Genomic DNA, 12,756 nt, shown 5'->3' with positions numbered 1-12,756 from the left:
GTTATGTAGTACAGTAGTCTACGCATTTTTAAGATATCAATTGTCATTGTAGTGACATTATACGATACATACAAATTTTGGCCATAGGTACTTAAATCCTTCATGTGAAGAAATAATTTTATACCAGCTTCTGTCTTAGATTCAGAGTATATTCTTTGTAAAGGGAAAAGTCGTCAGTAGTAACAAAGATTCAATGAGTAGCAGGTTGGATTGAGCATGGGTGCTTTCGTTTCACGCCTGTCAAAGTTTCATCTTTATCTTCAAAGGTATAAGAGGACAATATTTTATACATATATCTGTTTTCGTTATGGACTGTTATACTTTTCAGCGTTCGGTCTGCAAGCCTATGTGAAATAACTAAAATTCTCTGTTTACAGCTAACTATATGGCTTCGTTTGGTTCCACATCTCTCATTATTAAATCATTACAAACTGATTCTAAACGTCGTCAACTTGGTCTCCCCTACTTCTCTGTGTTCTATGACCGAGTCCATTATTCTCGTAGGTTATCTTCCTCCATTTGCCTCACACGACCCCAACACCGAAGTCGGTTTAAACGTACAGCTTCATCCATCGAGTTCATTCATATCTTAGCCTTAATCTCTACATTCCAAGTACTATCCTGTCATCGTTCCCATCTATTTGTACCAGCAATTATTCTCGCAGCTCTCATATCAGTCAGGCCTACTTCAATATCAGGAATGAGATATCATATGCCCACCAGATTTCACTCCCGTACAGTAAAGTCAATCTGAAAACACGCCGACGTAAAGATAGCTTCGTCTGAGAACCCACTTTTTTCTTACAGAATACCTTTGATCACAACCGCGAAATCACTGAATTAGCTTCGCTCTACCTGGATACAATTATACCTAGTATACTACAATCCTGCTAGGATAAACATCCTAAGTACTTGAAATGTTCCGCCTGGTCCAGTTTTGCATTCTCTACCTGACACTCAGTCCTCTCAGTTTTCTTCCCTAATGGCATCACCCTCGTCTCGGAAATGCTAATATTCCTATCATCCCTCTTCAGGTTCCAAAATATAAGAGGGCAGGCTTTCAGCACACTCATCTATTAAGACCACCTCGCTTGTATACACCAAGCAGCTTACTACTTTGCCCTTGTGATGGCATGTGTGGCGGCGATACTCTTGTTACTATTTCCCTCGACTGCTGAAAAGAAAAATACTCACCGCACACGCAGAAACTTATCTCATGTCTGGACCGTCCATATTTCCTCTAACTTGAGCCCGATGGGGATACAAACAACTGCAATGGGTCAAGCTAATCAACAATAACGTAGCCCAGACTGATTTAAAACCAAATAATAACATTTATTAAAAATAAAAATATGAAATCAAACAAAATTTTAAAGTTAACTTAAATTAGGAAATTTGAATGAATTTTCTGCCACCCAAAAGAGCGCAAATGCAACAGAATAATGACATTATACCGAAATCTAGCTCAAACTCAAACAACAACAACAACAACAACAACAACAACAAAAAGTTCACTTAACTGTACTCAAAAATGACTCAACATCATATTAAATTAAATAATTAATCACATTCAAAGAAAATGCTAATAAGAATAATTCAACTGTTAAGAGAATTGACGCAAGACCAACATGATCAATAAAATGAGATCATTACAGTGATAAACCAATAATACGAAACAGTTATGTAACCTAGCGTTGCAAACAGTTAAACGTGTGAAATCAATTCGCCCATGAACACACACTCTTATCTTTAAAACATAATTTATTTTGTTGCTATTATAAACAAATGGCTGGTTTTTGCCTTTAAATTTAAATTTAATACAATGGAAAGTAAAAACCATTTGTCAGCCATGAAACATTATAAAATCACTCACTGTGACAGTCATTGGACACTTTGACGTTATGAAATACATTTTGTTCTGCCATTGATCAATTGAACTCACCTTTCTACACATATGGAAATTATTCCGCTGACCACTTTTAGCAATCCTACTAATATACAACATATTACATTATCTACAGTGGAGGTAGGTTTCTGCACGCTGAATCAACACTTTGCTGCATTTATTTTTACACTGAGTTAACTTATTAAGGTCGGTTTAATGATATGGCATGAATCCTTTTGTTATATTCATGTTGCAATTTATTGACGATGACCACCGGGCTGTTCTTCCCTGACATTACTAAAATTTGAGGCATCAAAACGCCCTTGACATTTGATATAGAAATATACACAACACTGTCAACATAGTGTTCATTAAAAATATAGCATAATCCCGAACTACGAACTACAATTAAATTATTATAACATAATTTGACATACTCGCACCTTTCTACATATGAGTATGTTAATCCAGGTAGCTTACTTAAATCTTTACTTTATGGGAAAATTATATATTGCACAAGTTACCACGTAGAATACAACACAAATTAGATCACTGTTAATAATAGATCTCTCACACTGTTACAACATTACTATTACATATTTATAGACGCTGAGGTTCTACGGTCGGCAATCAATCCACGAATTATTATACTCCTACCATTTTACTATATTCATCTCATAATTTAATCAGTTAATCAACATCACATAATTCCCATCTCATTACTACTTACTTATTGATCTCGTATCTTCATTGTCCATTTTTGTTTGCATTATAATATATACGAGCACATTCGTTTCCGAAATAATGACTTAATCTTTCATTCTTTCATCTAATACCTTGTTATCCCTGCTAATTACTGGCGTATTCAACACCTCTTATTATTTTCATTTCATATTTATCCACGTAGATTTGAGCTCCAATTCATCGAGCTAATTATATTATATTAACATTTCGTCTTCTATACCTTAAAGACGATTATCACTTATTTTCTTCTCGACGTCGCCGTTCCAGCCTCTGTTTTCTCATTTCACCTATTAATTACACTAGGGATATTATCTTTTGCTCGTGATCTATTTTCCATCTCTCACTTGGACCTCTTAATCGTATACACATCAATTATTATCATATCCTGCAAGTTAGCAATGGAGTTCATATTTAACAATACGGCATTACTATTTCTCTACTCAAAATATGATTGCCTACAGAATAGATTTTTGGTTATACAACTCAAACTCGCGGATAAATTACAAATCTATCCTTTTAAATTCAGATATAGGTTTATTATTATTATATATCATTATACTCAAATACACAGTTATATACTTTACTACTTGACGATCATACGCTACCTCAGCTGAATTCATTATACGTTCAAAAATTTTGCTATTTTTTTATTTCGCACACCTAGTCGGTTGTTCATTTATAATGGACAAATTATCACAGTAACTAATTATTACAAAGTTACTACAAAGTTCGTATATTTTGACACACTTGGACTGACATGTTCTTCTCTTTATTATTATTACTACGGGACACTGGGACTGAAATTTCTAATTCCTGTAAATATGAAGTTAGCATCTTAATATTTTATGTGCTCAAAGTATGTCATAGTATAAATATCTGTACCAAATTTTATGAATATAGCTTTACTAGTTTCATAGATATTAATTATTTTCTAATATTTATACGCAAATTATTGAAATTTTCTAAATGTCAAGCATAACAAACCGAGCCAGATTCCACATTTTTTATAATTATCTACTGCCTTATTATTATACAAATGAAACTGTGCATCGTTTTTGATATTGTATTGTTCACTATCAAGATATAATTTTTTCCCACTTCGACCTTAAATTTTTGTAAAATTCTTGAAATTTTAAGGTTTGATTTTTTTACAGGCAAACCTGAGCTGCAATCGTAAAAGTAATGCACACGTTTGTGGACAAAGTACTAAGGAACAAGTATGAGAATTTACAAGATAATAGCATCAGATCTGTAATGTGTAGTAGATTTTACACATCTGAAAATGTGAAACTGAGAAAATTGCATTTTTCTAAAAACATGGGCATTTTTTAATATTTCCACTTCAACTTACTCATTAAAACTGTCCTGCAGCATAAGTCACACCATCCTTCTTCCGTTTTGCAGTCGCCTTGTTCATCTTTGTGACCTTCATCTTCCGTCGAATTGCTTTTTTTCTTCTCAGAGGACGATCGCTGACTTTCATACTTCCTGCGAGCATCAATACTAAGGACTGCCTGTTCTGTCACATGAGCAACTGAGGTTTTTTTGATGTCCAGTTTCAGGTCTATTGTTGCACTGCATCCCATATTGAACTCTGCCACAGCATTAGCCTACATACACAAATTCCAAGTCTCTTTCTTGATACAAAAGTTTCTTTTGGACACTTTTTCCAGATGCTAGAATGCAGACATTCATTCTGATTCTGCATGGCGCCACGGACTCATTGGTATTGTACTTCATCAGAGGCCAGCCTCTGATATACAGGCATAATTTTGCACACTAATGGCTCAGAAAGCTTGACAGCCATTTTGTCATGACTCTGAGGCACTTACCTTCCGCTATGCTTTTGTTGTAGAAGCACCAAGAATCTAAGCCTTACGGGCATTTCTTAGTTGACATGTAGTGGCAGAGAGTAGCATAGATAGCATTTTTCATATTGGCAACATTAGGTGTGTTTTGTACAATAGCATTCCTATAATAGCTGGTAGGCTTGGTAATATTAGCATTAGTAAGCCCACCTGAACTACCACCTAACTGCACACTCATTATTTTCCAAGTCTGTACCATCTGTCACAAACCTGATCCCATTCTTTTAGAAATGTGGTTCACACATTCCTCCTTCTTCAGTACTTTTTTGGTGCCATACACATTTTTGCTGACCAAATGGCTGAAAGTTTTAGAGTCACCATCAGAGAGGATAGCTGTGTAGCACGTCTGACAGTCTGTAAAGGAACGATCCCATAAAATTCCGGCAGCAAACATTTCTATTGCTACAGAACTACCCTCATAATTTTTCTGACATTCCCCACTCTTCTTGTTATTCACATGCCACACATTAAATTCTGGAGACCCTGAATCAAGCTCAGCAGAGGTCATGACACACATTGGGCAGTATTTATTTATTTTCAAACACTTGAAGTATTTGTATAGTTTACGTAGTAATAGTGTCGATATTCAACGCCAGATAGAAGCACAATGCAGAGTCATTAGCACAGCGGGCATTTCAAGTGCAAGATTCAAAATTATCCGATGAAAAATGCGTAAATTCCTGTGCAGTATAATGCTCTGTAAGGAACCAAGAGAAAGGGGCGTTTAAATGGCTGTGCAACAGGCATTTAAATCTCTCGCTGTGCCTTTAAAAATGGCGGAACATGGAAAATCATACCACTACTTGATCCGCAATGGTCAGGGGTTCAATATTACACGTAAATCGAAAAATCGAATTATTTGACAAAATATGCCTAAAACTCAGTCCCAGTGTCCCTCAAAGACGATTATCACTTATTTTCTTCTCGACGTCGCCGTTCCAGCCTCTGTTTTCTCATTTCACCTATTAATTACACTAGGGATATTATCTTTTGCTCGTGATCTATTTTCCATCTCTCACTTGGACCTCTTAATCGTATACACATCAATTATTATCATATCCTGCAAGTTAGCAATGGAGTTCATATTTAACAATACGGCATTACTATTTCTCTACTCAAAATATGATTGCCTACAGAATAGATTTTTGGTTATACAACTCAAACTCGCGGATAAATTACAAATCTATCCTTTTAAATTCAGATATAGGTTTATTATTATTATATATCATTATACTCAAATACACAGTTATATACTTTACTACTTGACGATCATACGCTACCTCAGCTGAATTCATTATACGTTCAAAAATTTTGCTATTTTTTTATTTCGCACACCTAGTCGGTTATTCATTTATAATGGACAAATTATCACAGTAACTAATTATTACAAAGTTACTACAAAGTTCGTATATTTTGACACACTTGGACTGACATGTTCTTCTCTTTATTATTATTACTACGGGACACTGGGACTGAAATTTCTAATTCCTGTAAATATGAAGTTAGCATCTTAATATTTTATGTGCTCAAAGTATGTCATAGTATAAATATCTGTACCAAATTTTATGAATATAGCTTTACTAGTTTCATAGATATTATTTTCTAATATTTATACGCAAATTATTGAAATTTTCTAAATGTCAAGCATAACAAACCGAGCCAGATTCCACATTTTTTATAATTATCTACTGCCTTATTATTATACAAATGAAACTGTGCATCGTTTTTGATGTTGTATTGTTCACTATCAAGATATAATTTTTTCCCACTTCGACCTTAATTTTTTTGTAAAATTCTTGAAATTTTAAGGTTTGATTTTTTTTTACAGGCAAACCTGAGCTGCAATCGTAAAAGTAATGCACACGTTTGTGGACAAAGTACTAAGGAACAAGTATGAGAATTTACAAGATAATAGCATCAGATCTGTAATGTGTAGTAGATTTTACACATCTGAAAATGTGAAACTGAGAAAATTGCATTTTTCTAAAAACATGGGCATTTTTTAATATTTCCACTTCAACTTACTCATTAAAACTGTCCTGCAGCATAAGTCACACCATCCTTCTTCCGTTTTGCAGTCGCCTTGTTCATCTTTGTGACCTTCATCTTCCGTCGAATTGCTTTTTTTCTTCTCAGAGGACGATCGCTGACTTTCATACTTCCTGCGAGCATCAATACTAAGGACTGCCTGTTCTGTCACATGAGCAACTGAGGTTTTTTTGATGTCCAGTTTCAGGTCTATTGTTGCACTGCATCCCATATTGAACTCTGCCACAGCATTAGCCTACATACACAAATTCCAAGTCTCTTTCTTGATACAAAAGTTTCTTTTGGACACTTTTTCCAGATGCTAGAATGCAGACATTCATTCTGATTCTGCATGGCGCCACGGACTCATTGGTATTGTACTTCATCAGAGGCCAGCCTCTGATATACAGGCATAATTTTGCACACTAATGGCTCAGAAAGCTTGACAGCCATTTTGTCATGACTCTGAGGCACTTACCTTCCGCTATGCTTTTGTTGTAGAAGCACCAAGAATCTAAGCCTTACGGGCATTTCTTAGTTGACATGTAGTGGCAGAGAGTAGCATAGATAGCATTTTTCATATTGGCAACATTAGGTGTGTTTTGTACAATAGCATTCCTATAATAGCTGGTAGGCTTGGTAATATTAGCATTAGTAAGCCCACCTGAACTACCACCTAACTGCACACTCATTATTTTCCAAGTCTGTACCATCTGTCACAAACCTGATCCCATTCTTTTAGAAATGTGGTTCACACATTCCTCCTTCTTCAGTACTTTTTTGGTGCCATACACATTTTTGCTGACCAAATGGCTGAAAGTTTTAGAGTCACCATCAGAGAGGATAGCTGTGTAGCACGTCTGACAGTCTGTAAAGGAACGATCCCATAAAATTCCGGCAGCAAACATTTCTATTGCTACAGAACTACCCTCATAATTTTTCTGACATTCCCCACTCTTCTTGTTATTCACATGCCACACATTAAATTCTGGAGACCCTGAATCAAGCTCAGCAGAGGTCATGACACACATTGGGCAGTATTTATTTATTTTCAAACACTTGAAGTATTTGTATAGTTTACGTAGTAATAGTGTCGATATTCAACGCCAGATAGAAGCACAATGCAGAGTCATTAGCACAGCGGGCATTTCAAGTGCAAGATTCAAAATTATCCGATGAAAAATGCGTAAATTCCTGTGCAGTATAATGCTCTGTAAGGAACCAAGAGAAAGGGGCGTTTAAATGGCTGTGCAACAGGCATTTAAATCTCTCGCTGTGCCTTTAAAAATGGCGGAACATGGAAAATCATACCACTACTTGATCCGCAATGGTCAGGGGTTCAATATTACACGTAAATCGAAAAATCGAATTATTTGACAAAATATGCCTAAAACTCAGTCCCAGTGTCCCTCAAAGACGATTATCACTTATTTTCTTTTCGACGTCGCCGTTCCAGCCTCTGTTTTCTCATTTCACCTATTAATTACACTAGGGATATTATCTTTTGCTCGTGATCTATTTTCCATCTCTCACTTGGACCTCTTAATCGTATACACATCAATTATTATCATATCCTGCAAGTTAGCAATGGAGTTCATATTTAACAATACGGCATTACTATTTCTCTACTCAAAATATGATTGCCTACAGAATAGATTTTTGGTTATACAACTCAAACTCGCGGATAAATTACAAATCTATCCTTTTAAATTCAGATATAGGTTTATTATTATTATATATCATTATACTCAAATACACAGTTATATACTTTACTACTTGACGATCATACGCTACCTCAGCTGAATTCATTATACGTTCAAAAATTTTGCTATTTTTTTATTTCGCACACCTAGTCGGTTATTCATTTATAATGGACAAATTATCACAGTAACTAATTATTACAAAGTTACTACAAAGTTCGTATATTTTGACACACTTGGACTGACATGTTCTTCTCTTTATTATTATTACTACGGGACACTGGGACTGAAATTTCTAATTCCTGTAAATATGAAGTTAGCATCTTAATATTTTATGTGCTCAAAGTATGTCATAGTATAAATATCTGTACCAAATTTTATGAATATAGCTTTACTAGTTTCATAGATATTAATTATTTTCTAATATTTATACGCAAATTATTGAAATTTTCTAAATGTCAAGCATAACAAACCGAGCCAGATTCCACATTTTTTATAATTATCTACTGCCTTATTATTATACAAATGAAACTGTGCATCGTTTTTGATGTTGTATTGTTCACTATCAAGATATAATTTTTTCCCACTTCGACCTTAATTTTTTTGTAAAATTCTTGAAATTTTAAGGTTTGATTTTTTTTTACAGGCAAACCTGAGCTGCAATCGTAAAAGTAATGCACACGTTTGTGGACAAAGTACTAAGGAACAAGTATGAGAATTTACAAGATAATAGCATCAGATCTGTAATGTGTAGTAGATTTTACACATCTGAAAATGTGAAACTGAGAAAATTGCATTTTTCTAAAAACATGGGCATTTTTTAATATTTCCACTTCAACTTACTCATTAAAACTGTCCTGCAGCATAAGTCACACCATCCTTCTTCCGTTTTGCAGTCGCCTTGTTCATCTTTGTGACCTTCATCTTCCGTCGAATTGCTTTTTTTCTTCTCAGAGGACGATCGCTGACTTTCATACTTCCTGCGAGCATCAATACTAAGGACTGCCTGTTCTGTCACATGAGCAACTGAGGTTTTTTTGATGTCCAGTTTCAGGTCTATTGTTGCACTGCATCCCATATTGAACTCTGCCACAGCATTAGCCTACATACACAAATTCCAAGTCTCTTTCTTGATACAAAAGTTTCTTTTGGACACTTTTTCCAGATGCTAGAATGCAGACATTCATTCTGATTCTGCATGGCGCCACGGACTCATTGGTATTGTACTTCATCAGAGGCCAGCCTCTGATATACAGGCATAATTTTGCACACTAATGGCTCAGAAAGCTTGACAGCCATTTTGTCATGACTCTGAGGCACTTACCTTCCGCTATGCTTTTGTTGTAGAAGCACCAAGAATCTAAGCCTTACGGGCATTTCTTAGTTGACATGTAGTGGCAGAGAGTAGCATAGATAGCATTTTTCATATTGGCAACATTAGGTGTGTTTTGTACAATAGCATTCCTATAATAGCTGGTAGGCTTGGTAATATTAGCATTAGTAAGCCCACCTGAACTACCACCTAACTGCACACTCATTATTTTCCAAGTCTGTACCATCTGTCACAAACCTGATCCCATTCTTTTAGAAATGTGGTTCACACATTCCTCCTTCTTCAGTACTTTTTTGGTGCCATACACATTTTTGCTGACCAAATGGCTGAAAGTTTTAGAGTCACCATCAGAGAGGATAGCTGTGTAGCACGTCTGACAGTCTGTAAAGGAACGATCCCATAAAATTCCGGCAGCAAACATTTCTATTGCTACAGAACTACCCTCATAATTTTTCTGACATTCCCCACTCTTCTTGTTATTCACATGCCACACATTAAATTCTGGAGACCCTGAATCAAGCTCAGCAGAGGTCATGACACACATTGGGCAGTATTTATTTATTTTCAAACACTTGAAGTATTTGTATAGTTTACGTAGTAATAGTGTCGATATTCAACGCCAGATAGAAGCACAATGCAGAGTCATTAGCACAGCGGGCATTTCAAGTGCAAGATTCAAAATTATCCGATGAAAAATGCGTAAATTCCTGTGCAGTATAATGCTCTGTAAGGAACCAAGAGAAAGGGGCGTTTAAATGGCTGTGCAACAGGCATTTAAATCTCTCGCTGTGCCTTTAAAAATGGCGGAACATGGAAAATCATACCACTACTTGATCCGCAATGGTCAGGGGTTCAATATTACACGTAAATCGAAAAATCGAATTATTTGACAAAATATGCCTAAAACTCAGTCCCAGTGTCCCTCAAAGACGATTATCACTTATTTTCTTCTCGACGTCGCCGTTCCAGCCTCTGTTTTCTCATTTCACCTATTAATTACACTAGGGATATTATCTTTTGCTCGTGATCTATTTTCCATCTCTCACTTGGACCTCTTAATCGTATACACATCAATTATTATCATATCCTGCAAGTTAGCAATGGAGTTCATATTTAACAATACGGCATTACTATTTCTCTACTCAAAATATGATTGCCTACAGAATAGATTTTTGGTTATACAACTCAAACTCGCGGATAAATTACAAATCTATCCTTTTAAATTCAGATATAGGTTTATTATTATTATATATCATTATACTCAAATACACAGTTATATACTTTACTACTTGACGATCATACGCTACCTCAGCTGAATTCATTATACGTTCAAAAATTTTGCTATTTTTTTATTTCGCACACCTAGTCGGTTATTCATTTATAATGGACAAATTATCACAGTAACTAATTATTACAAAGTTACTACAAAGTTCGTATATTTTGACACACTTGGACTGACATGTTCTTCTCTTTATTATTATTACTACGGGACACTGGGACTGAAATTTCTAATTCCTGTAAATATGAAGTTAGCATCTTAATATTTTATGTGCTCAAAGTATGTCATAGTATAAATATCTGTACCAAATTTTATGAATATAGCTTTACTAGTTTCATAGATATTAATTATTTTCTAATATTTATACGCAAATTATTGAAATTTTCTAAATGTCAAGCATAACAAACCGAGCCAGATTCCACATTTTTTATAATTATCTACTGCCTTATTATTATACAAATGAAACTGTGCATCGTTTTTGATGTTGTATTGTTCACTATCAAGATATAATTTTTTCCCACTTCGACCTTAATTTTTTTGTAAAATTCTTGAAATTTTAAGGTTTGATTTTTTTTTACAGGCAAACCTGAGCTGCAATCGTAAAAGTAATGCACACGTTTGTGGACAAAGTACTAAGGAACAAGTATGAGAATTTACAAGATAATAGCATCAGATCTGTAATGTGTAGTAGATTTTACACATCTGAAAATGTGAAACTGAGAAAATTGCATTTTTCTAAAAACATGGGCATTTTTTAATATTTCCACTTCAACTTACTCATTAAAACTGTCCTGCAGCATAAGTCACACCATCCTTCTTCCGTTTTGCAGTCGCCTTGTTCATCTTTGTGACCTTCATCTTCCGTCGAATTGCTTTTTTTCTTCTCAGAGGACGATCGCTGACTTTCATACTTCCTGCGAGCATCAATACTAAGGACTGCCTGTTCTGTCACATGAGCAACTGAGGTTTTTTTGATGTCCAGTTTCAGGTCTATTGTTGCACTGCATCCCATATTGAACTCTGCCACAGCATTAGCCTACATACACAAATTCCAAGTCTCTTTCTTGATACAAAAGTTTCTTTTGGACACTTTTTCCAGATGCTAGAATGCAGACATTCATTCTGATTCTGCATGGCGCCACGGACTCATTGGTATTGTACTTCATCAGAGGCCAGCCTCTGATATACAGGCATAATTTTGCACACTAATGGCTCAGAAAGCTTGACAGCCATTTTGTCATGACTCTGAGGCACTTACCTTCCGCTATGCTTTTGTTGTAGAAGCACCAAGAATCTAAGCCTTACGGGCATTTCTTAGTTGACATGTAGTGGCAGAGAGTAGCATAGATAGCATTTTTCATATTGGCAACATTAGGTGTGTTTTGTACAATAGCATTCCTATAATAGCTGGTAGGCTTGGTAATATTAGCATTAGTAAGCCCACCTGAACTACCACCTAACTGCACACTCATTATTTTCCAAGTCTGTACCATCTGTCACAAACCTGATCCCATTCTTTTAGAAATGTGGTTCACACATTCCTCCTTCTTCAGTACTTTTTTGGTGCCATACACATTTTTGCTGACCAAATGGCTGAAAGTTTTAGAGTCACCATCAGAGAGGATAGCTGTGTAGCACGTCTGACAGTCTGTAAAGGAACGATCCCATAAAATTCCGGCAGCAAACATTTCTATTGCTACAGAACTACCCTCATAATTTTTCTGACATTCCCCACTCTTCTTGTTATTCACATGCCACACATTAAATTCTGGAGACCCTGAATCAAGCTCAGCAGAGGTCATGACACACATTGGGCAGTATTTATTTATTTTCAAACACTTGAAGTATTTGTATAGTTTACGTAGTAATAGTGTCGATATTCAACGCCAGATAGAAGCACAATGCAGAGTCATTAGCAC

General features: G+C 35.5%; 1 protein-coding gene across 2 annotated transcripts in view; it reads left to right on the top strand.

Annotated features, from left to right (window-relative positions):
• LOC136863044 (rho GTPase-activating protein 45) overlaps positions 1-12,756 on the top strand; it is a 363,658-nt gene that overhangs the window by 198,107 nt on the left and 152,795 nt on the right. The window lies entirely within an intron of this gene.

The sequence above is a fragment of the Anabrus simplex genome, chromosome 2, assembly GCF_040414725.1.
Source record: "Anabrus simplex isolate iqAnaSimp1 chromosome 2, ASM4041472v1, whole genome shotgun sequence".
In the NCBI taxonomy this organism is placed as follows: Eukaryota; Metazoa; Arthropoda; class Insecta; order Orthoptera; family Tettigoniidae; genus Anabrus; species Anabrus simplex.
Note: the sequence above shows the minus strand (reverse complement) of the source record. Positions and strands in the feature narration are given on the sequence as shown.